General features: G+C 36.6%; 1 long non-coding RNA gene across 1 annotated transcript; it reads left to right on the forward strand.

Annotated features, from left to right (window-relative positions):
* Positions 1-108: 108 nt before the first annotated feature.
* On the forward strand, positions 109-26457 carry LOC120310448. Its single transcript, XR_005557361.1, has 3 exons — positions 109-255; positions 9452-9519; positions 25983-26457. It is a non-coding gene; the product is annotated as an uncharacterized LOC120310448 (long non-coding RNA).
* The last annotated feature ends 679 nt before the right edge of the window (positions 26458-27136 follow it).

The following is a 27136-nucleotide window of genomic DNA, read 5'->3' on the forward strand; positions in this document are numbered from 1 at the left end:
CGCTGCTTGCTGAGTTGAACCACCGCCCCCTTTTCTCTTGCACGCAGGCGCCCAGCTGCAGGGGAAGGCGGAGACCGCTCATACACGCGAGCGCGTGCGCGCGCGCAACGGCGACGGCGGCGCGCTCGCTTAGGACTTTGTAGCTCTGCTGACGGCTTGCCAGTCTCGGTCTGGGGGTTCTGTGGCTGCCGAGACGGGGGAATAGAAAAGCCACCTTAAAGGAAGGAACCGGGACACGCACGCCGGACTCCGTATGTACGTATCTATGCACTGTTGCGAGGACCTATTTAGCGTTCGTGCTCCATCCCCTGCCCACAAACACCTATAAAAAAAGCGTTCTTAGCTACTGTCGCTGACCAGCAATCGAAAATGAAGGCAGTTTGAAGAGCAACTAACACAGTAAATACGTATCTTGTGGCTGTCTTGCCAATTCCTGTTCTTTTCCGGCCCAGCAGCCGCTCGAAACGCCTTCCACGACTTGTAGAAAGAGAAGTGAAACAGCTTTTCATAACTCATCTTTGTGCTACTGTATCATGTCCAAATAGTAGCCTCTCAGTTCCACTAGAATGGACAAATGACCATGCTAGCTGACTCCATTTCTCTCCTTAATAAACCCGTTGCACTTTTGAATCTTGAGCATCGTGAGCATTACCCATGTGCGTCGCCAGTAATGTTCAAAAATGCTACCCACCCTTGCAAATGCCGTAGAGCACGCCACTATTGTTAGTGAAAGTTTAGAAAGGAATTCGCATGCTTCAATTCAGGCTTTCGGTTTGCCTAATTCCGTTACACGATAAGCTACGTGGTACAAACATTCCTGTGATCATAACGATACGAAAAAAGAGATTAATTAAATATAATATTCTGAACATAATATGTCAATAAATACTAATATTTTTGCCACTTGGCAATGTCTCAATGCTTTTTATTTAAAAAGGTGGATTTTCGACAATAATACAGTACAGTATTACTTTTAGAACAATTTGAAAACAGTTTGCAAATTCTGCAGATATAAATATAAAGCATTTTCTTCAAAAAGAAATGGTTTTCTGTTGTCTTTAGATTTTGCAACTGATCTTCAATCTGTAAACAGTTGTATTAGAATAAATGCTTATCTCCTCTCTGATCAATTTATCACCTTTTTATTATTTGTACTTTTCTGGCAAAAATGAACTCACTTTAGAATCAAGTCTGCTGACAAGGATGTTTCATAGTAGCACATTCAAGCAGCTTATTCTAATATAAGCAGAGTAAAGTTTTTAGCCTTATTTCTGGTAACAACAATTTAAAGTTGTAACTAACAGCTGAATATGCACAAGATTTCCTCAGTATCGGGAAATTTTAATTTTACTCTGCTCTGTCTGCTTCCCGAAAGAAATAGCCATTTTTGCATTTGCATAGTGTGTAACAGCATTTAAGCATACTTATGTAATTGTCTAATATTTGGATAATTATATATTAGACAGCTGAAATATTCTTGGACCGCTGTAATAAATAACTTACATTATTTAACTCAGAGTAGCTTTTAATCTTTTTTTAAAAAAATAACAAAAGCAGGGAATTTGTGGTCAATATTGGACTAATTTGCATATCACTTCATCTTGTTGGTTAGAATTGATGGGGTTTAAGGTTGGCCAGCCATGGGGTAAACATTGGTATGCATGTGTGCAAACAGGTAGTCCTTGACTTATGAAGAAGTTGGGTCTTCAATTTCCATCACTAAATGATATACTTGTAAAGCAAGATGTCCCATCACCACGGATTTGCAATCTCAATACTCCCTGTTGTAATAGAAACCACAGGTTTTTAAGCTAGTACCCACCCCAGTCAAAACCATTCGAAGCCAACACCAAACCTCAGCAAAGTATGATACTGCCTCAACTACCTCTTATATCTTCATGCACATATCTGCCCTTTGACAGTCTGCATTCTGCCTTGTGGGGTGACAAACGGCTGCACAACCACATAGTTCTTGAAATGCTTGCCACTCCAGGCGAAACCTCAGCTGCGCAAGCACCAACAAGCATTTGTTTGCTCAGCTGCCTTTTCTTCTAGTCCCCTGCACCAATCTCTTGCCTTTTGTGCCCAGCTGCTGCAGCCAAAGAAGAAGCACCTTGCTGCCTTTGCGGTCTCCTTTTTGGACCCAGCTTTTCTAGCAAACATTTCCTACATGTGGCTCCCTGAACTTTTGGAAAACTGCAGTGTCTTTCCAAATACTTTCCAAAGATAGCATAGCCTTTGGAAAGCTAAGTTGCCTTTGAAAAGCTGTGTTGGTTTCAGAAAGCTTTCCAAAGACTACACAGCTTTTCAAAAGGTTGGGGAGCTGCATCTAAGGCACATGTATCAGAGAAGCTGGGTCTAAAAAAGTGACAACAAAGGCAGTAAGGTTGGGCATGATGGCTGGGTGCAAAGGGTGAAAGTTTGATGTGCCAACTTGGCCAGTAAATATTGACTATGGCTTCCCAGGCATGGCAAGCAGTCTAAGAGCTGTGCAGTTCTGGGGCTGCTGGCTGTCCTGTAAAGCAGGGTGGCCAAAAGAACCTAGATGAGGGGGACATAGGCAAGTGAGACGAGTAAGTGAAAGACAGCTGGGTCACTCACTCTCAGCCCAACCCACCTCATAAGTTTGTTGCTGTGGGGAAAATAGCAGGAGGAAACTGTCGGATATCTCGTTACCTTAATTTATTTGTGCAAATAATAAAGGCACTATAAAAATATTTTTTAAAAGTACAGGAAAACTGCCAGAAGCCCAAATTTTGGTCATGTGACCACAGAGACACTGCAATGCCCATAACTTTGGTATGAGTCATTAGTTTATTTTTTTTTCAGCAACATTGTAACTTTGAATGGTTGCTGAACATATTGTCATAAGCTAGGACTATCTAGCAAAATATGTTTTGAAAATGATAATAGCTAGTGTAGATATCGTACAAATTCACATCAACAAGCAACAATTTTTCTGATTTCCCATACATACTCATAAATAATCCTTATTCACTCAGGATTTGTTCTGTTGCAAAATCATATCTGAGTCTTCACGACCCCATGACTCCAGGCTAACCTGCCCTCCATTGTCTTCTGGAATTTGTCCAGATTCACGTTGATTGCGTTGATTACACTATCTAACCATTTCATCCTATGCCATCCCTCTTCCCTTTTGCCTTCAATCATTCTCAACATCAGAGTCTTTTCTCAGCAAACTAAAGATTAAATTTAATTGGTTAATCAACAGTTTTTTAAAATTACAACATAATCCATTACTGTATTAGGTAAAATACTTAAATGGAACATGAAAACAGGATAGGGTAAAAAAAATTGAATCCTTATTGAGGATTCTTTTAATATGAATTAGAATAAAGATTAATGAGTCAATAGAGGCATACAGTATATTATCCCCCACAGCAATGTGAAGTAGAGAGGGTTAAACGGATCCTTTTATCCAAAGTTGAAAATACATTTAAGCTTGCTTCTATCTTGAAATTGCTTCCAGATTTTGTGCTTGCAATGAAAAAGAAAATGAAAACTTGATTTTGTTTTTTGTTAATCATATAGGTGTATTGTTATAGAAATGGTTTGTACATATTGTTATGAAAAAACAAAAAGTTGTGACTGTAATGTTATCTCCTACTGTGTTAAAGAGAGTCAGAAGTTGGTGCCTTTTTCTTTTCTTCTCTTCTTTTCCTACATATTTTCTTTTTCTTTTACTTCTCCCTTTTCTAATTCTCTTAGTTTTTTAAATTTCTGTATGTATTTTATATTTTGATAAATCAATAAAATTATTTCAAAAAATCAAAACAAAAGAAAACTAGATAGCATTGTTGTTACACTACATTTTCAAACAGGATATGTTATTTTTTTAAAAAAATACCAAATGTAGGCTGTAGTATTTACCTTGCAATTACAAGATAATGCATCTCAATGAAATAAATATTTTAAGGGACTAAAATAAATCCATCAATCCAGGATGCAAATTTGTTAAATTATTACATTACAAATTGTTTTCTGACCCTATATAAAAAAAGTAATGTTCTAATTTATGTGAAGTATGTTTCTCTTTTTTAATTCTTCCTAAACCATCAGTTTGCTAATATATCTGTGTGGGCAAAACAGAGGATAACTTTTTTATTGTTCCAGTCTTAAGTCCCCTCTTGGTCATGTGACAGAGGAAAAAGGTTAGTAAGAATTTCAGAAGCTCCACTTCTTATGATTACCTTTCCTTGTTTTAATATACCTATATCAGCTTTCTTAAAATGGTTTCTAATGTTGTTTAATGCTGGTTGAGGAATTCTGGGAATTGAAGTCCATTCCCTCCCTCCTCCCTCCCTTTAAAATTTCGATATCACCTATGTCACTAATATAGCAACTCTAACAGCTCACAATATTATAATAAATTAAAAAGTGCTAAAACATTTAAAATTAGAATAAAAAGATTAAAAGTTAAAAGCCAAGATGATGGGCAGCCTGGGATGAGAATCTTGCTCCCAATGAAGCAAGCCTCTATCAGTACCACAGGCCAGTGGCAGAGCCAGATTTTTAGGCTCTTTTGGAAAATCAGAAGTATGGGAGTGGCTCTTACTTCTGATGGGAGATATTTCAGAAGGCAGGGGCCACAGCAGAAAAGGTTCTTCTCCTGGACCCCACCGGCCAAAATTATTTAGTTGATGGAATCCAAAATATGGTCTTTCCACTGAAACAAGTAGGAAGGTTGATCCCATTGGAATAAAATGGTTCCCCAGATATTCTGGCATCTTAAAGTAGTCATGGTGGAGAAACATGCCATATATAAATCTCAAATGTTTCCTCATAATAAATTCAGATGCCATGGCATAATTCTGTACAGTTGTTTGTTTTTAAGCTATATGTAGTATATTTTAAAACGGTGTATATAGCCAACTTGTAAAACAGTCAGTTTCAAAAAAAAGTATTTTATTGTACTTAAAATTAACAAATATGTTGTAATAATTTTGACTTCCGGTGGATCTGCGCGCGCGATGGCGGCTACTTTGTAGCCGTCATCCTGGGCAAGTGTTTGAATTGCTATGAACAGCGGACATCAGCTGTTCAGCGGTTCAAAAACCCCCTCCCGGGCAAAGGGGGGGGAAGAGGGTTGTCTGAATAGTGGTAGAACCTCTTATGCACCCCCAAAGTTTTTTTGGGGGGGTGAAAAGAGTGCTCCCACGGAGTTCAGACTGTCTCCGCTTCCCAGCTGCTTTTGTCCCTAGGGACAAAACAAGCCGCTGCAACCACCTCCGCGATTAAAGTTAACTGGTGAAGTTTTTCTTAGAAGCGGACAGAGCTGAGTAGAGGATTTAGTTTTTGCTTTCTTTGATTTTATTTGGATTTTAAGTTTAAAGATTTACTTTCACTTTTATATTCCCTCTTTTTATTTTTTTTTCCTTTGTTGAAAGGGAAAGTAAAATGGCGATCGGCAAGCCTTTCGGTGTTTTTTTTTTTTTCGGGAAGATAGAATGGCGATTGGCAGGCTTTTTGGTGTTTCTTTTTTCCCTTTCCCTTTTTCTTTTTTGTTTTTTTTTAATGATTGGAATGGAGTGTCAGTATTATTATTTTTGTTTAACTTTTTTGTTTTGTTTCTTGTACTTTTTGTACTTTTAAAAAATGGAATGGATTTTTTCTATTTAATTATTTTTTTTTTTTTCTTTTTCTCTTCTCTTTTTTTGAACTCCTTTTTTATTATAATGATCTCCTCTTGAAGGATTTTTTTTTTTTTTTTGATTTTATGGAGTTAATTTCTTTTTTTCCTTTGCTTAATTTTTGCAATTTCTAAGAAGGAGCAAAGATTTTTTTTAAGATGGCTCCAAAACATCCAGTAATCCCTACAGCTCCTAAGGTGGCTTCTTCTTAGGTGTCATCATCAGCGCAACAATCTAAATCAATAGCTTTACCTTCTTCTTTGGCACAGTCAACAATGGTGAAGGATTTGCAAGATATGATGGGAGATGTTATACTTCAAATTAGGGGAGAAATGAAAGAGATTTTAGAGGAAAACAATAAGACTTTGAGGCAAGAAAGGAGTTGCCTCTGTTCTTGAAAAGCTGAATTCTCGCGTAGAAGAAGTAGTAGAAAAAAGTGGAATTGATGGAGGGAAAATTTGAAAGCATGGAAAAAGAGATGAAAAATTTTCAAGATGAGATTCTTATGCTTCAATATAAACAAATGGAATATGCCTTAAGAATCAGAGGTTTGGGTGAGTCTGTGCAAGGAGATCTGAGAGAGATGGTTGCAAAGGACTTTGCTGTGATTTTGAATAGAGAAAAAGAGGAAATACTTAGTGAAATTGAACAGACATTTAGAGTTAACTCTGTGGTGGCAGAGCAAAAGAATTTGCCAAGAGATGTGGTAATTTATTTTGGGAAAAGATCCCTACGCAATGAAATTATACAAGCTTTTTATAAGAAGAGGTTTCAAATTGCTTCACAAGATGTTATAATTTTAAAGGAGATCCCATCTAAAATTTTAAGAAGAAGAAAGGAGTTTGCTTTTTTAGCAGACAAACTTAAAAAGAGACAAATTTTGTTTAGATGGGATGTTCCGACTGGAATGGTGGTGAGTTACCTGGGGATACGTTATAGTCTTAATACTGTTTCTAAAGCAAAAGACTTTTATACTTCGGTCCTGGGGGTATGTTCATCGCCACCTACCACGTTTAAAGCTTTGGAAGAAAAAAAGGCAGAATTGCAGTCTGAAGTGCTTACACTTATGAAATTTGGGAAATCTCAGTTTGAGGGGCCTCAACAAGTAGAGATGGAGGAGAAGAGGACAACCTGTGTAACATACAATTGTAAAGAAAAGGATCAACAGAAGAAGCTCAAGGAAGTTTCACAAGTATTGGTTTCTGAATCTGCGGGAGAAGTAGGATTTATAAACTTTTTGGAGCAACCTTTAAGGGCAGAATTGCAGTGTGAAGAGCCTATATTAATGAAAAATGTGAAATCTCAGTTTGAGGGGCCTCAACAAGTCGAGATGAAGGAGCAGAGGACAACTTGTGCAACATATAAACGTAAAGAAAAAGACCAACAGAAGAAGGAGGTTAAGGAAGCTTCACAAGTATTGGTTCCTGAGTTTGTGGGAGAACCAGGTTTACAAATTTTTGGGAGCTACCTTTAAGGGCAGATTTTAAAGCACTTCTTTCGAGGTTAATGGACAAGAGAGACTGATAAGGATTGTGTTTATAGTGGATGGAACTGGTTATTGGAGAGAAGATTATGGAGATCGAATGAAAATTTTAGATAAGAAGTTTAAGTTTAAGTACTTAGTTTAAGTACTCAGAAGACTATTGAGATTGCGGGAGAAGTAAGATTCATAAATTTTTGGGAGCTACCTTTAAGAGGTTTATGGATAAGAGAAGGAATGTGTTTACTGTGGAGGAATTTGTTATTGGTAAAGATTTAAATAGGTATAAGGGAATTTTAATGTTTTAAGTAATGTTTAAATATGTGTTTTGGGATAACAATATAAGTATGATATGAAAAGGTTTAGAGCAGGGGTAGGCAACCCAAAACACTCAAAGAGCCATTTGGACCCGTTTTCCACCAAAAACAAAACACCGGGAGCCGCAAAACCCTTTTGACATCTAAAATGAAGATAACACTGCATATATCCTTTTTTACCTTTATTATAGGTGTGTGTGTGTGTGTGTATGTATGTATGTGTGTGTGTATGTATATATGTGTGTGTGTGTGTATATATATATATATATATATATATATATATATATATATACACACACACACATACATACACACACACAGAGGTTAAAAAAAAGGATATATGCAGTGTTATCTTCATTTTAGATGTCAAAAGGGTCTCTCTCTCTCTGTCTCTCTCCCTCCCTCCCTCTCTCTCTATCTGCCCTTGGTCTGCCACTCCTCTTCCCCCACTCTCTTTCTTTCTCTCTCTCTCTTTCCTCTCTCTCTCTCCCTCCCTCCCTCTCTCTCTCTCTCTCTCCCCCCTCTCCTATCTGCTGCTCACCTGGCAAGTTTCAAGCTGTTGTCCAACAAGCTCAGGGGTAGACAACCTCGTCTCTTTTATGACTCATGGACTTCAACTCCCAGAATTCCTGAGTCAGCCTAGCTGGGCTAGCTAGCTCTCTCCTGCCCTTCCTGCTTCCTGCTTCCTGCAGAGATGCAGCGAAGGGAGGAGCTGCTTCCTGCAGAGACGCAGCAAAGGGAGGAGCTCTGCCCAGTAAGCTTTTCAGCTCCTCGGAGAATACTGTGAGTACACTCTCTTTTTTACACACACACACACACACACACACACACACCCAGAGAGAGAGAGAGAGAAGCAGGGAAGCGCAATTGCCTCTGTCTGTCTCTGTCTCTCTCTGCAAAGGCAGAGGAGGCTGGGAGCCACAGGGGAAGGCTCAAAGAGCCGCATGCGGCTCCGGAGCCACAGGTTGCCGACCTGTGGTTTAGAGTATATTATAATTTGTTTAAAGATTGGGTTTTTTTCTTTTTCTCTTCTTTTTTTCTCTTTCTATTATTATTATTATTTTTAAGAGAAGGTAATTTGTTTAATTAAACGTATTTAGACTTGTTTAGGATTTATATGTTTTTTAAGTTCTTTTTTATTTGATAGGAGAGAAGATTATGGAGATTGAATGAAAATTTTAGATAAGAAGTTTAAATTTAAGCATTTAGTTTAACTATTCAAAAGAGTATTCAGTTTTAATGGTATAATGAATGTTTATATGCTTATTTTTGTGTTTTAGAGTAAAGAAAGAGAGAGGTTATAGATATTTAAAGAAAGTAATGTTTAAATTCGTGTTTTGGGGATTCTATATAGAATGAAGGATAATAATATAAGTATAATACTAGAAAATGTTTAGAGTATATTATAATGTGTGTTTAATGTTTGCAATTATTATTTTTTAGAGAAGATAATCTGTTTAATTTAATGTATTTAGATTTGTTTAGGATTTATATGTGTTTTAAGTTTTTTTTATTATTTTTTATTTTTTATTTTTGAAAAATTTTAATTAAGCCTGTATTCAGCTCTGGGAAGGTTGAGGGAGGGTATGGTAGGTTTGGGGAGATGGGGGAGGGTATGGGAGGGCGGGGGGGGGGTTGGGGAAGGGATTTGTTTTGTAAAATTCAAAAATTTTCAATTAAAAAAAATATGTTGTAATAATTTTGTATTTATAAGATTTTTGTTATATAAATATATAAAATATATTTATTTTTTATTTATATTTTTCTTTTTTACAGTATTTATAAGTTGATCATTCAGGTTAGGTAATAATAAAAATGAAAGCAATTGTATTCCTTCCTAGTATTTTTTCCTGTTAGATATATCAAATTACAAGAGAGCAGTTGGTCTAAAGTCACCTACAATATTTTGATACTAGACAAGTAATTAAACATAGTTTGTTCTGAAGTTCTAAACCAAGAGACTATTTTCAATTAAGCCTGATCAATGTCTTTTCCTTCTGCAGATAGTTGCTTGTTCAAAAGGACCGTGCAACATTCAAGTCTTCAACTCTACATACATTGATTTCCAGATGTAAGTCATATCCTGAAGTTTTCTTTCTGCAAACATTCATGGTTATCATTTAAGTGCTTGCAGTGTCATTTGAGGGATGTAGAAGTCATCGGGAATTCACTAGGCTCAGAATGCCTGAATAGCTCTAAATGCTTCCTTAATTTTGCACTGCTATGCCCTACTGACTTTCATATGTATCAGTCAATCTCTGAGGGCTTCAGTCATCATTCATGTACTTTGCTGATAAATTAGAATTTCTGCAAACAGATCTACTCAAGATTCAACTTAATGCATATGTAAGTACATTCTGATTAAAACACACATTAAAAATAATGAAATATTTGTGCAATATTTCACAAATGAAATATTTGTGTGGAAGGGACTGAAGTGAACTTGCAAGAATCTTTTGTATTTATTTTAGCATGGAAAGAATTTATTTCTGATTTTCATCCATATTTTCTTGGTAGTATATCAAATTGAAGCATTTGGGAATAAGTGTTAGAGATAGTTTTTTATCATTTCAAGTTGAGTATGGGACATCCATTTCATTTTTTGTAGGTGATCTTTATAATAAAAATTGTTCATCAATCAAGGATTTGTAATCCAAAATATTCCATCATCTCAAGCAATGAAAGTATTTCTCCTGCAGGGAAATAGTTCCACAACACAGCTCTGAAAGGCAGATAATATTTATATTCGTTGTTCAGGCAAGCTAGTTTCAAAATAGTTCATCATCTCTGTCACATCGATAAGAAGCCTAAAAGCTTCTGAAGTCTGCAAGAATCGTATCTAAATCTGGGCTTTAAGCCAAGTTTCCTTTAGACGTAACAAATTGTAATGCTGTAATTCACCACTAGATGTCATTAGCACTATTTTCTAACTTTTTAAATCTCAATTTATAATGTAAGCTTTTCAAATCTCTTTTTAAAAAGTCTCAAAAGCACTTTTAGTCTCCAAATTTAAAGCCATAAATGTATATTAATTCCAAATTAATCTTGTACTGTAATTTTCTCTGTTTCTCCCAAGTAATTAATTCGCTGCTTTTCTTTTCCTGAGGGAATTGGGTAGAAATTCCCCTCCCCTCCTCATGGGGGAGGATGCTTTGGGCAGTTTTTTTTCCAGGAAGAGGTCTTAAAGTCTTAAAGAGAGGATAGAGTCTCACCGGTTTCATCTAAGTTGCTGTAAAGTTGCTTGTTAGTGCTTATTGTCTTCCGTTGTTAGCAGCTTCTGACTGGCTACATGAATGTAGCCAGTCTTTCCCCCATTGGTTTAGAGGGAAAGATCAAACGGAAGGGCCTCCACCTTCCTGTGATCAAACAAGGGTCCCCTCGTTGCTTGTCACCTCTACGGGGCAACTTTCAACCCTTTCCAGAGTCCCCAGCGGGGCGAAATCAAACGCAAAAGACAGAGCCCCACCTGTCTGTGTCCGTTCCGCCATGACGTCAAAACCAGAAGGGACTGAAGTGACCTTGAACGTAGTGATCCAGTTTCTGAGCAAAACATTCAGTATTCCAGTTTCCCAAGTTCTCATTTTCCTTTTGCACTTACTCTTTCTGCTCTTTCTCCTTGTTTATCCTAGTCTCTTTTCTTCACTTTCCCTATGCTTGTGCCTTCCACTTTTGCTTTTTCCGTTCATATATATATATAAATCTTCAATTTTTACATTTCTGTTATTATTGTAAAAGTATGGAGTCTCCTCAGATAAAGTTAGAATTGGACCTAAAACTTTGCATTGTGCCAAATTTCTACCTTTTGCCTTGTGCCTTGTACTGCTAGATTGTTTCTGGTATAGTTTTATTACTTTGTAGATTTGCCCATCAATGCTATTGTAGAATTCCTTCTATAGCCAGATCTATCCTCATAATAATCCACAGCTGACATTGTTGTCTTTTGCTCTTCCCCTCCTTTTCTTATTCCATATACAGTATTTTGAAGTCACACAGAGAGGTAATTTTACATAATTTAAAAGAAACTCTTACCCTGATTTTAAGGAATGGATCTATTCCTTGCTATTTATTTTTTGAAAAGTCTCTGTGGTTCAAAAATGAGAAGATCACACAATTATAGGATCTAAATAAAGATCTGCTTAATTAATTACGATCAAGACCAGGAAGTTAAAAGCATTGTTTAACTTTAAAGCACTGGATTGGTCAAATACAATCTAAACAGTATATCAGTCATATATGACGTAAACAATTAAGGCTTTTTTAAAAAGGAGAAAAAAGGACTAGATAAAATAAAACAATATAAAATATAAATAATAACAAAATAAATGAAAGGAAAGGATAGGGTAGGGTAGAGTAAGGTAGGGTAGAATAGAAGAAGTAGACTAGAGTAAAATGGTCTGGTGCAAGAACTTTGAAGTCAGGAAAGCAATTGAAAAACAAGCATTCTAGTTTTTTGTGGAATCACTGTGCAAAGAGCTGTTTTAATTAAGGCTATATATTTTTATATCATCCAATCATTTTTTTCTTAAATTAGAACTTGTTAATGAAGAAGTGAGACAGAGGCACAATTTTTAAACTTGCTATTCTACTTGTAATATAAATAGATAATGTTCTGCAGTAAGACACCGAAAGATGTGTATTCTTTTTTTGTGTGTCATAGATAATACTATCTTAGAATAATTTTGAATAAACCTAGCTTCAAATATAAAATAGGTATAATAACTGTATAATTAATTGTGTTTCACTTTACATATGTGTAAAAATAATTATTTCTGAAATTAGTGCTTTCTCTGGATAAATACCTATTGATATCCAAGCCATTAGAAGTTAACATTCTGTGTGATTCTAAAGTTTACAAATAAAAGGATTTTTAGTAAAAAAAAAAATAAATCTAAAAAACAATCACCTACTGTATGAATATGCAGACAAGTTTGACAAGTTTGAAAATAAACCTTTTTGAACTTTATAGATCAATAGCTCTAACTGCTAGACAATTTAGAGCTTTTCTTTAGCACCACCAGCCTAATAGCATTGTTATAAGAATGCTCCTACTCTAATGTAAGAAAAAGAAACATTTAATGGATTGTCAAATAGTAAAGGGACCTAAAACATTTTATATGTTTGAAATGTATAGGTACATATACATACACTACGTAATCCTTGATTTACAACCATTCACTTACTGATCATTCAAAGGTACAAGGGCACTGAAAAAAATGACTTAGGACCATTTTTCACACTTACAACTGTTGCAGCATCTCCATGGTCATATGATCAAAATTTGGGCACTTGGCAACTAGTTCATATTAGTGATAGTTACATGTCCTGGGATCATGTGATCACCTTTTGTGACCTTCTGACAAGTCAATGGGAAATACAGATTCACTTAATAACTATGTTACTATCTTAACAATAGCAGTGATTCACTTAATAACTGTGGCAAGAAGGGTTGTAAAATGGGGCAAAATTCACTTAACAAGTATCATGCTTAGCAATAGAAATTTTGGGCTCAACTGTGGTCATAGGTCGACTACCTGTATTTGTTTTATAGAAAAAAACAGAATATTATTCAATATTCAGCTTCAGATACTAGGATAATCTTTTAAAAATTTTGGCACTAATTTTATTAAAGATTATAATTAAAACAATAAAAACTAATACAAATTGAAAAAAAGAATAAACACAAAGAGCAGAAGATGGAGAAAATAAAAAAGCAAAAAGGGAAAAAAATAAGAAAAAACTAAGGATATAGTAAAGAAAAAAGAAATACATAAAGAAGTTTATTTTAAAATTTGTGATGAAGATGGAAATCCACTTCTTATGAACTACTCTTAAAATACAATAAATGAGCTTTCTTCCCATATCCCATCTCTGATCTATAAACAAATCCATAAAGTATTATCATTTTAATCTTGGAGTTAGATTTGAAGTTGAGGTTCATCAGAGATAACAACATATATATTTTAACATTGATCAAATAAACCAGCTTTACATTCTTTCCTTCTACTGTACTTCTAACACTCTTAATCTTTAGTTCATTCAAATAATGTTGTGGAACTTGATTTCTTTTCATTTTTTTATTTGTGCCTTCTCATGAGATTCTTCAAACATTAACAATCCTCTTTTGTAAATCCAATATAGGAAAATTATTTGTATTGTACATCCTTTATAAGACTGTTGGAGGTTGTTTCTTGTTTTGTTTATAACAAAATCATGATCTCCCAGGGAATCTATGGGTATTCTCTCTTGGAACGCCAGTTGTGCAACCTTCCCAAAGAAAAACTACTTGATTGCCCTAGTAAAGGAAGCTGAAGCAAGGAAGTTCTACTTCTCTGTGGCAGTGCTAGTCCTTTGGAACAGTCTCCCTATGGAGATCAGGGTGGCATAATGCCTGAATGCAATCAGAAAAATATTGAAGATGGAATTGTTCCAGAAGGCATTTTAAATTGTTTGCACAATTTTTTTTCTACTTTATTTTGTTTCTTAATTTCTTTTTTCTTATTTTATTGTCACAAAGCTTTTTTATAAATTTACTGTGAATGTTATTACATTTTGATTTCTATTGCATATGTTACCAAAAGTCAAATTGATTGTGATGGATGCAGATGTAAATTATAATAAGTAAAATGATTTCATGTACATTATTCACTATTCTAAGAAATTGTTTTTATAGTAAAACACTGCAAGACTTTTTTTTCCAACAGGAAGTAGTATAGAAACATTTTACATAAATAACTAAATTAAAAATCCAGAAGGATCCAGAGTTCTTGGGCTTTGGAGACTAAAATAATTTGTTTTGGTCTACCCAGTTTAATGAGAAAAAGAGTAACTGTTCTATCTCCTTTTCTAAGACAGTGACCAACCCCTAAAGAAGCCTGATTAAAGTGTGGCTTCTTCAAAACTCTGTCATCATTTTCATCTTAATCCCCATTGACATACTGTGAAAAAAAATAGAGGGAAAGGCTGGAAGAAAGTTATCCCCTAAGGATAACTAAGAATAGAACTAGGAAATGGCAATCTTCATTAAAGGAACTGCCATGACTCAGGAAATGTTCATTCCTTTGCTAAGAAATTATGCTCTGAACATCTCTGAAGGTGAGTCTGTTAATTGGGAAACAGTACAATACCTGGATCTGCTCTGTTGAACAGTCAAATCTTCTGTATAAAAGCAGGCACAACTGTGAAATAAGCATCATATTAGATTTGATTCTGTTATTACTCAAAAGGTTTGTCAAAGCTTAAAACTGTGAGAGTAGAATTACAAGTGTGAAGTTATGCTCAAATGGTGCTACCTTCTGAAAATAACATACCAAAAAACCTATCATTTTTATTGTAGTAAAGATAGTGTTTATCAGAGATTAGAAGGCTTGGAAACTTCTTGTCTTAATTCTCAGCTGCTTTTGACAGTAGGACTTATAATGGATCATCAGGATGCTGGCAGTTTTAGTTCAGTAAATGTTTAAAATGCCACAGATTTATGGTATCCTTCCCTGAATGGTTTCATATTCAGATCTAACTGTTATTTTTGTGCATTAAAAACATAATTTAAGTGATTAAAATGTTTCCATTGGCTTATGTTTCAGAGATATTTCCTTACCTAAAAAAAGAAACAAAATGATCATGGGTGGGCAAAAACACAATGAGCACAGAAGTGACTTCTGACTTCCTGTCAGTTTCCTTGTGAGACACTGTCAGGGAGGATTAGAAATCTATTTTCCCTGCCTCCCTCCTCCCTCCCTTCTCTAAAATGTTATAGAGAATGATACTTCCTTCTCTACTACTTTCTCTGACAAATTGAAAGATAAAAAAGACAAGTATAGAAAGTGGAAAGAGGGGCACATAACTAAGACAGAATTTCAGCAAATAGCCCGAGCCTGCAAAGATGAAGTGAGGAAAGCTAAGGTTCAAAATGAACTAAGCCTTGCGAACAAAGTCAGAAATAACAACAAAAAAATCTTCTTTCAACATGTAAAAAACAAGAAAAAAGTGAAGGAAATGATTGGTCCATTAGTGGGGGAAAGTGGCAAGAGGGTAACAAGCAACAAGGAGAAAGCAGAACTGTTTAACTTGTTTTTTGCATCTGTCTTTAACAAAGGGAAAAAATAGACCAACCTATCAAAAACAGTGCCATAAAAAACAGAATAGAAACACAAGTTAAGATAGGCAAGAAAATGGTAAGTGAGCACCTGTCCAGCCTAGACAAGTTGAAATCGCCAGGACCAGAGAGATTACACCCCAAGGTTCTCAAGGAACTGGCAGATGTGATCTCAGAACCACTGAACTATATTTTTCAAAGATACTGGAGCACTGGGGAACTACCAGAGGACTGGAAAAGAGCTGATGTAGTTCCCATCTTCAAAAAAGGAAAAAAATGGACCCAGGAAATTACAGACCTATCCGCCTGACCTCAATACCTGGGAAAATTCTGGAAAAGATAATCAAACAACAAATCAGCGAACACATAGAGGCAAACCAAGTCATTACTAAAAGCCAACATGGATTTGTCAAAAACAGATCATGCCAGACACATCTTATTGCATTCTTTGACCCAGTGACAAAATTCAGAGGAATGCTGTGGATATAATTTACTTGCATTCAGTAAGGCATTTGATAAAGTAGATCGCACCCTATTACTTGACAAGATAGAAAAATGTGGGGTAGATAGCATCACCACCAGATGGATCCGTAGCTGGCTAACCGGCTGTGCTCAGCATGTGGTCCTCAATGGAACCGCACCTACATGGAGAGAAGTGTGTAGTGGGGTGCCCCAGGGCTCTGTTCTAGGCCCAGTGCTCTTCAATATCTTCATCAACGATTTGGACGAGGGGATAGATCGTGAACTCATCAAATTTGCAGATGACACCAAGCTAGCAGGTGGCAGCCAACACTCCAGAAGACAGGCTTAAGATACAGAAGGATCTGGATAGACTTAAACACTGGGCACTATCTAATAAAATGAAATTCAATGGTGCAAAAAGCAAGGTTCTACATTTAGGCAAGAAAAACCAAATGTACAGATATAATATAGGGGGTACCTTGCTCAATAGTAGTAACTGAGAGGGCCCTCGGAGTCCTAGTGGACAGTCACTTAAATATGAGCCAGCAGTGTGCTGCAGCTGCCAAAAAGGCCAACACAGTGCTAGACTGCATTAACAGGGATAGAATCAAGATCACGTGAAGTGTTAATACCACTTTACAATGCCTTGGTAAGACCACACTTGGAATACTGCATTCAGTTTTGGTCACCGCGATGTAAAAAAGATGTTGAGACTCTAGAAAGAGTACAGAGAAGAGCAACAAAGATGATTAGGGGACTGGAGGCTAAAGCATATAAGGAATGGTTGCTGGAATTGGGTATGTCTAGTTTAATGAAGAGGAGGGGGGACATGATAGCAGTGTTCCAATATCTCAGGGGCTGTCACAAAGAAGAGGGAGTCAAGCTATTTTCCAAAGCGCCTGAAGGCAGGACAAGAAGCATCGGAAACTAATCAAAGAGAGAAGCAACCGAGAACTAAGGAGAAACGTCCTGACAGTGAGAACAATTAACCAGTGGAACAACCTGCCTCCAGAAGCAGTGAATGCTCCAACACTGGAAGTTTTTAAGAAGAGACTGGACAGCCATTTGTCCAAAATGGTATAGGGTTTCCTGCCTGAGCAGGGGGTTGGAATTTGATGACCTCCAAGGTCCCTTCCAACTTTATTATTATTATTATGGATCATCGCACAGTCAGCCAGATGTTCAGCCTGGATTTGGCATTTTGTCTACCTATCGAGTCCTTACCCAGGACCTGGGATAGGCAGATGTGGATGTTTGATGGTATTACAGATATCGTCGCAGGATGGAAGCAGTTCTTAGTAAGGCCGCCTTTTGCAATTGACTAATAGCAAATTTGTCAATGCCAATGGTGTTCAAGTGGTGCTCCAGTTGTTTTGGGATTGCACCCAAGGAGCCTATTGCTATTGGTACTACCCTTGCTTGCTTTTGTCACAGTCTTTCTATTTCTATTTGTAGGTCTTTGTATTTTGTTATCTTCTCCAGTTCTTTCTCTTCTATTCTGCTGTCTCCAGGCACTGCCACGTCCACTATCCAGACTTTTTTGTCTTTCTTATCGACAATTGTTAAGTCTGGGGTGTTATGTTGCAGGTGCTTTTCTGTTTGAATTCTGAAGTCCCAGAGCAGTTTAATTTTATCATTTTCTATGACTTTCTCTATTTTATAATCCCACCAGTTTTTGCTTACAGGCAAATGATATTTTTTGCAGATCTTCCAATGCACCATTGTTGCTACTTTGTCATGCCGCTGCTTGTAATCAGTCTGTGCAATCTTCTTGCAACAGCTTATCAAGTGGTCCACTGTTTCTTCAGCTTCTTTGCATAGGCGGCACTTACTGTCTGTTGCTGTCTTCTCAATTTTGACTTTATATGCATTTGTCCTTAAGGCTTGGTCTTGTGCAGCCAGAATTAGTCCCTCGGTCTCTTTCTTCAATTTTCCTGCTCTTAGCCATTGCCAGGTCTTGTTACTATCTGCTTTCCCAGCTATTTTTTTAATGTTATTGGCCATGTAGTGCTTTGTCTTCTCATGCCTTTATTCTGTTCTTCATTTGGTCTTTCTTGTAGGCCAGTTTGGTCTCTCCAGTAGTCAGTAAGCCTTCCTGATATACTAATTTCAGTGCATCTTCATCATTGTTTTTCAGATATTCTTCCAAAGCCATTTTTTCTTCTTCAACCATCTGATGTACTGTACTAGCCCACCTATTTGCCTTGGTAGATAAAGTCTGTCAATGTCACTGCGTGGATGAAGGGCATGATTCGTCATTATTTTTCTGGTCTTCCTATCCATTGCTTTTAGTTCTGCTTGAGTCCAGTCCACTATTCCAGCTGTGTACCTAATTGCCCAGGTGTTGATTGCCTTTATGGTATTTCCTCCATTGGGTTTGGACTTTAAGATCTTCTTCATTATCTTGATGTATTCACTGCTAATCTTTTTCTTGACTTCAGTGTGCTTGATGTTGTCAGCTTGAAGGATACCCAAGTATTTGTAGTAATCTTCCTCATCCAGACTCTTAATGTTATTTTCATGGGGCATCTTGATTCTTTCAGTTTTCACTACTTTTCGTTGTTATAGTAAGTGTGGCACATTTGTCCAAGCCAAACTCCATAACAATATCTTGGCTATACATAAGGACAGTGTTGAGCAGCAATTCTATTTCAGATGATGTTTTTCCATACAGCTTCAGATTATCTGTGTAAAGGAGATGGGATAGTCTGGTAGATGTTTTTGATGTTTGATAGCCATGTCCTGAGTTATTCAGTATTGTTGACAGAGGAAACAGTGCAATAACAAATAGTAATGGTGACAATGAATCTCCTTGAAATATTCCTCTCTTGATACTAACCTCTCCCAGTCTCTTATCATTGATCTGCAACTGTGTCTTCCATTGTGCCATCGATCTTTGCACAAATTTTCTGATGTTTCTACTGACTCCTGTTATTTCTAGGCACTTGATTATCCAATCACATGGCAGAGAGTCAAATGCCTTTTTGTAGTCAATCCATGCCACATTCAGGTTGGTCTTCCTTTTTTTGCAGTTTTCCAAGATCATTTTGTTTATTAGGAGTTGATCTTTTGTTCCTCTGCTATTGGGGCGGTTTCCTTTCTGCTCAGGTGGAAAGAGATTGTTTTCAACTAGATGCTGTTGTACTGCATCAGCTACCACACCAGTTAATAATTTGAAAGTTGTTGGTAAGCAGGTAATTGGCCTGTAGTTGCCTGGTGTTGCCCCTTTTGCTGGGTTTTTCATTATTAGGTAGGTTTCCCCAGTTGTTAGCCACTTTTCAATTTCTCCTCCTTGTAGTATATTGTTGAACTGCTTGGCAATGTATAACAGTTGTATAACAGTTAGATGTTTCAACCAAAACCCATGCAGTTCATCTTCACCTGGTGCTGACTAATTTTTGATTTTCCTTGCTCTTTTTTCTACCATTTTTGTTGTTATTACTAGTTCTTTCATTTCAACTTTTGTTTTATTTGTATCCACCTCTTTTAACCAAGCCGCATCCTTGTTGTATTTCTTTGGGTTATCCCATATCTGCTTCCAGAACTGTACTGTTTCTTCCTTGTCAGGTACTGACTGATTCCTTGCAGTTTCTCCATTTATGGATTGGTAGAAACGTTTCTGATTGGATTGAAATTGGAGGTTCTGCCTATAGTTTGCAATTCGAGCTTCATATCTACTGATTTTCCTGGCTATAGCTGTTATTTGTTGCTTTATTATTTCCAGCGCTTCCTTGATCTTCCTTGTTTCTAAGTGGTTTTTCTTGATTAGGTATTCTTTGGTCTTTTTGTTCTTCAGCTTCTTTTCTTTCATCTGTTCTAGCTTGCTTGCATGTGATCTTAACTTGCTGATCTTATTTTCTAGTCTAACCTTCCATTTTTCTGGTGCACTGTTTGTTTGTTTTTCTTCTTTGTTGATTTTGCATCCCAGGTATTCTGTTATAACTGCAGCTGTGCTTTACATTAGTTGGTTTGTTTCTTGCAATGAATTGGTGCTTATACTTGATATTGCAGTATTTGCATCTTTTAATGCTTGTGCTAGCTGTTTCTTTGGAACAAGTTTCAATGCAGGCAGCCTTATTCTGTTGTTTTTGTGCTGTTCTAGATGCTCAGTTATTCTTTGTTTCAATTCTTTTATTTCTTTAATTAGAGGGTTTTGTTCTTCCTGAGGAAGAGGTGCCTGGTTTCCAAATGAGAACAGTTGTATATCTCTGCTGGATTCCTTCATTGCCAACTCCCCCTGGTTTTCCTCTACATTCTGAATTACTTCTGGTAAGGCTTTGATTTCTTTGCCCTGGGTAAACCTTTGCAGTTTGTCCAATTCTGTTTCTGTGAATACTTTATTTCGTATTATAAATCGATGTTCATCTGCTAGTTTCTGTTCTGTTATTTCTGATTCTGGATGTTGTTCTTTCCAGAACTGGTGCATTGGTTTTATATACCCTCTTCTTGTTGGACTTGATCTGTAGTAACAGATCATTATTTCTTTGTTTTCCATCACTGTGTATCTGCGACGGGTAAACACCTTTTCTTCCAGTAGTTCTGCAGCTGCTGGCCCTGGTTGCTCAGCCAACAGTCCTGAGTCCTGTAACCCATTTTTCACCAGATATCCAGGAACTCCAATATCTAGCACGTACCTTGTTAACCCGGGCTTCTTCTTCTTATTATTATTATTATTTTGGATCATCGCACAGTCAGCCAGATGTTCAGACTGGATTTGGCATTTTGTCTACCTATCGAGTTCTTACCCAGGACCTGGGATAGGCAGATGGGGATGTTTGATGGTATTACAAATATCGTCGCAGGATGGAAGCAGTTCCTAGTAAGGCCGCCTTTTGCAATTGACTAATAGCGAATTTGTCAATGCCAATGGTGTTCAAGTGGTGCTCCAGTTGTTTTGGGATTGCACCCAAGGAGCCTATTACTATTGGTACTATGCTTGCTTGCTTTTGCCACAGTCTTTCTATTTCTATTTGTAGGTCTTTGTATTTTGTTATCTTCTCCAGTTCTTTCTCTTCTATTCTGCTGTCTCCAGGCACTGCCACATCCACTATCCGTGGCAGTGCCTGGAGACAGCAGAATAGCAGCTGCTGCTGCTGCTGCTGCTTCTTCTTCTTCTTCTTCTTCTTCTTCTTCTTCTTCTTCTTCTTCTTCTTCTTCTTCTTCTTCTTCTTCTTCTTCTTCTTCTTCTTCTTCCTCCTCCTCCTCCTATTATTATTATTATTATTATTATTATTATTATTATTATTATTATTATTATTATTATTATTATTATTATTATTATATTTTACAGAAAATTAAATATATTCACAAATCAGTAATGGCACATTCCCCAAATATCAGCTACCCTACCCACCCATTCAAATTTTCATTGCTCAGAATAGGTTGGAACTAATATACACAATAAATTGGAATTAGTATATTAACTATATAAAAGCAGCAAAATTGTCTAATTTTTTGAAGCAGCCACAACTTTCACAAATTTAATTCCCTTGGAGTAATGGTTCCTGGCATTCTATGGGTTACCTTACTTACAAAAAACCTATTGACAAAGTTTGGTCCCGAAATGTCTCATATTGCCCAATTAAAAGTGACTGACACACACACACACACAACACATGCACATAAACTCACTGATTTTTTATCCCTTGCTTTCATTACTTAGGAATGAATGTTTCAATTTGCAACTGGTTGCTACATTTCCCCAAGGATGCAATCAGTGAGTAGTATTAATTAGAAATTATCCATAAAAATAGAACAAGAAGACTGACCTTATATAGCCTGAATTCTGACTTTTCAGACAGGCTAATGATTCTCAGATCATACTGCAGTTTATCAGCAGTTTAGCAAATATATCTTTGAACAGATTTCACATGATTAAAAAGACAGCCTGGATTTATCACACTGTTCATCACCCATTGTCTTTTAAAGAAATTTGTGCCTTAAATGGTTGATTTCAGCACAAGTTGAATCCTATGTGTTCTTAGTGATGACTCTCCTGTTACAAAGATTTACAGGGTCATTGCAATGTTATGTACAAATTGTGCTACTGCTCAACTTTACAATGTGAAATGTTTAAAACTTATTTATAGGTTAAATTAACTTCAGACAACTAGATTGGACTGTTTTCACAGTTCTTCAATCACCACAGAAGTTTATAATAGTTAAACTGACTAGAGATGATCTAACTATGAAAACATAGCTACAGGGGATTTTTCTACATTTAAATCTTTTCAGTTCCTAATTTAATGTGTGTCTTATTGCATATGTGAGATAAGATGTCAATCTGGACAGATCCCCAATTTATATAATTCCAGAGCTGCTCTTGATGGGTATCCTCAGCATGGATATTAAAATGTCCAATGCCAAGAACTAAGGTATTGTTATATAGTATTCAGTACAGCTAGTTCAGGAAGAAAAATCATTGCATAGCAGTAGTGATAATATTTTAATAATATTTTTTTGAAATCCAACCAATCACACCACAGCAGTATAAACTTAATATTAAGTTTCTTTATTATCAATTTTAGATGGAAATTCCGATCAGTTACTACAGACCATAGCCACAGTGGCATCTTGCTTTCCAGCCATAGCATTTTGCATCCCAGAGGAACCAAGAACCTCTGTGGGAGGACCCTATGGCAGATTTATTTCCCATTCCTTACCCCTGCTGCCATCTTACATAATACAGATTAAATGCTTTACCAACAACAGACTCACAGTTTCAAAATAGACACTAAACTGTAGAGTCTGCCTTCATTTTCTTGAGAAAGAAGGGAGGGAGGGAAGGAAGAGAGGAAATTAGTTATTGTAATTGTTTAACATTTTGTTATGTATACATTCTAAAAGAAAAAGGCCCTACAGGCCATCAACGAATGAAAGAAGATAGTCTGAGGTACTATTCAATGAATATATGACCTCTCCTCAGAGTTATGACAGCCTTACCACACATTTTCTGTGGTGATATGATTACATTTCAGGTGCATGACAATCAACTCTCATTTGCAACTGACTGCAGGGTGCTGGGATCACATGTTTGGGTTTTCTTTTTGCTAATTTCCAGCACAAAACATTCATTTGGAATAATGGATTCTTTTAATCACCACGATTCACTTTTTGATTATAGTAACTTGCTTTATGACCATTGTAAACAGGATCATAAAACTGAGTCCTGTCATGTTGTGCCATGATTTATAATTGCAACCACTTTAACTGCAATTCGAAACTCCATTGTGATTGTAAGTCAAGGACTACTGTATGAGAAAATTATTGCTTGTCTGTATTTGTAAGAATTCAAAAATATGAATGCCAAGTATATTTTTCAAGCCAATCATAATGTAACCTCTGTAGATTTGCTTAGTAGTATTAGAATTAGTGATATATCATACTGTAACAGAGGTTCCCAGTAGGTTTGGAAAGTACTGTAGCTAGAAAAAAGTTCCCTGAAGATGGATTCCAGCACGAGTCTAAAAGCTTGGGATACAAAACCTCTGGTCTTGGTGACCAACCCAGATTGGATCCTGTAACATTAACCTGAGAAATGTATATTCGCCTTCATTTGTTGGAAACTATACTCCAAGAATGCTCATTAATGGTTCTTCATTAAATTGAAAGGAAATTTTCAGTAAGTTGCTGCAAGTACAAAAGGATGTAATTTTTAATACTTTTATTAGTAATATAGATGAAGGCAAGGAACTACCATACATTTGAACATAGCACAAATCTGACATGGATCTTTCTTAAAACAGAAAGAAAATTAAAAGTAAGTATACAGGAAACAACAAAATTAATTGTTTCTAGAATAGAAAACTGGACTTAATCAAGTAAAATGAAATACATCAGAGATCAATGCACTTAGACATAAAGGAAATCATGCCCAAAAACCGATATAGCACAGGAGCAGATGTATATATGAATAGGATCTTAGAAAGGTGTTCAGTCACAAGTTGAATGTGAATCAGCAGTGTGATGAAGCTGCAAAGAAGATTAATGTGTATTAAGAGAGCTGTAGTTTCTAAGTCAGTAGAAATAGTAATTTCATTTTATTTTATACTAGTTGAATATCTGACATACCCAGCTTTGGATGTCATTCTTTAAGAAGGAAATAAAGAATTTCAATTGGTCCAGGGAATAGTAACCGAAATGGTCAAGGGAAAGGAAATCCTATGAGGAAAAGAGAGTGTTCAGCTTGAACAAGATGAAGTGAACAATGTACTGCTTAATGCCTGGAGGGATGACACATAAAAGAAGACAGAAACTTAATTTTATGTTTATTATTTATTTATTTAATTGTTATGAAATTTACTTGCTTCCGATCTCATATCCAACGTCTCTGAGTGGCTTATGTTTACTTTGAAGCCAAGGCTTCTTTTATTGGGCAGGAATAAGATTTCTTTACAAAGTGGGTAGAAGACATATTTTGTTTTAAGTTTTCTTCTAGATGAACTAGTTTTAAAATTTAAAGTTCAGAAGCCTCCTTGTTGGCAGCCAAGAGATGCTAGATTCATATAATACTGATACCATGGTGTTCTGGTTGCCAATAGGAAAATTTAAAGTTCCAGCTTTGACCTATAAAGCGCTATATGGCTTGGCAACTATGTACTTAAAACTGTCTATTTCAAATGGGCTCTCTCTGTCAAGTGCTGAGCATTACTCCTCTTCAGGAGATCTGGGAAAAAGAAGTCCTTCTATGTAGCAATAGTGGTCCTCTGTAACAGTTTTCCACCAGAGTAACAAACGGCCACTGCAGAGATCCTAAATTTTAGGAAGATAGAGTTCATTAAAAGGATTGAGAAGGGCAAGAAGGGATAATTATCTTAACAAGAATAATTGCAATAATGAGCTGGAGTATGAGTTTCCATTCAACATGAAACGATAACGTTACGTACTTTTGACTATTTCCGTAAAAATCTAGTAAGTAAATGCATCAAGAAAGTATAGCCAATTTCCCATGTAAAATTATTTTACCCTTCTAAGCTTCAAATAAAAGAAGCCATTCACCGCATTTTAAGAATGCATGTTTATAGCTGTTGCTCCACTACATTGGGCACAACTAAATTAACAGGTTTTTAATCTCTAGTTATAATAAGATCTGTTTTGATGGGCTTTTAAACCCACACAAAATTTCAATGATGCCAACAGGTTTAACAAGTTGCTGAAGGTCCTCTTTCAGGAAGAGCCATAATAGGTAAATTTAGGGTATGGGGATGAGGGAATATAAGAGTGACAGTATTAGGAACACAAGTTTGCATATATTAAACAAGTATACCATCTGGAGGCTTTATATAGTATTTTAGGGTTTAATATGATTGAGTTGGCCTTTACATTTTTTAATATGTGAATAAATTTAGGCTTATTGCACTAAATGTCTAACAACACTTTTCTGCCCTTCTTCTCATCAGTATTGATATATGTATAAATGTATGCCAATGTGATAAAGGAAATGACAGAAATTGGAAGTCAGGAACTGTGACTGGTAGGCAATTCTATCCAATTTCTGAATATGCTTATATGATTTTAGCAATAGCAAAAAGAATATAGTAATGTGGAAAAGCTATGGCTGTCCATATTTTGCTGAATCTCTGATCTCAGTTTTTCTCACTTTGCTAGTCAATATTTCTGAAGACTGAATTTTAATGATATCTATGGGTTCTCTGCTTCAAACTATAAATTCAGGTTTGAAATAATTATCTAAATCAAGATTAAATAACTTGGTTCCTTTTGAAAGTGCTGGACATCAACCATGTCAGCCCTCGTTGGCATGGCAATAACAGAAATTGTGGGAGGAGCATGAAAGGAAGCAATATTCAATATGGGGCAATATAAATAAATGTACTATTTATTCTTTCACTTGGGATAGCCACAAGCTCTGAGGGCTTCCTTGATGTGTGGATCATCAAATCCAAAAAAAAAAAAAGCAGCTCCTCCATAATAGACAAAGAAAAAACAATAAACAAGTAATATTGTCATTCCATGTATTGCAGGAATATCTGAAAAGCTCAAGAGGATTTTCAATCAACACAACATGTACACCTTAAAACCAAGAATACACTGAGGCAGAAACTTGTACACCCCCAGAATAAAACACCCAGACACAAACTGATCGATGTAATATATGCAGTACAATGCAGTAAGACACGTGCAGATCTGTACATGGGAGAAACAAAACAACCACTTCACAAACACATGGCACAACATAGGAGAATAAACCCATCTGGACAAGATTTAGCAGTTTATCTGCATTTGGGAGATAAAGGCCACTCTTTTGAAGACAGCAAAGTCCACATTGTGGAGAGAGAGGACTGCTTGTTTGAAAGGGGTCAAAGAGGCCATCTACATTAAAAATGAAGAGCCCTCTCTCAACAGAGGGAGGAAGAAGACGATACCACCTATCTTCTGTTTACAACATTAAGGTGACCAACTTTTTTACAACAAAAAGGAGGACACGAATAAATTGAAGAAAAAAAATATTGTAAATAAAAGAAACATTGTATTTGTTGCAACAATAATAAAGAATACACTATAATATGATAAATGCATAATAAAAACCATTTGTAACAATAACATTTGATATTGTAATTATGCTTACATGCCTATTAATTATTTAAATGAGTACTTTCCCACTGAATGAATATTTTTTGTCAATGTATCATCTTCTAACAATATATTGGAAATATCTGAACAAGAAATATCCTTCATATTGAATTTTACGGCAAGTGCTGCAGCTAGAGTATCAACATTCAATCTCGATTTCTCACTTGTCCAAAAATCTACACAGCTGGATTGCGCGGGGGTGGGCGGCGGAGGCAGGTGTTGTGAGCTAGGTGCTCCAGGATGACCACGTAGGTGCACAGGGTGAGGTGGTGGCAGCTGGCGCAGCCCATGGAAGGTCAACTGCCCACCGCGCCCCCGCCCACAGCTGCCCTGCCAACACCGCTGCCCTGCCGTGGAGAGCTGGCCCCACGGCTCGCAAAGCACCAGCTGAGCCAGCTCCGCCCCTGCAGCCACCCCCCAGCACCACCGCCCACCCTGCGCATCCCTATAGAGCCGGTCCTGCGGCTTGCAAAGGCAAAGCACCAGCTGCGTCAGCTCCGGCCCTGTAGCCGCCCCCCCAACCACCCCCCAGCACCACCGCCCA

The sequence above is a fragment of the Crotalus tigris genome, unplaced genomic scaffold (genome assembly GCF_016545835.1).
Source record: "Crotalus tigris isolate CLP2741 ecotype Arizona unplaced genomic scaffold, ASM1654583v1 scf7180000018184.2832721, whole genome shotgun sequence".
Classification (NCBI taxonomy): domain Eukaryota; kingdom Metazoa; phylum Chordata; class Lepidosauria; order Squamata; family Viperidae; genus Crotalus; species Crotalus tigris.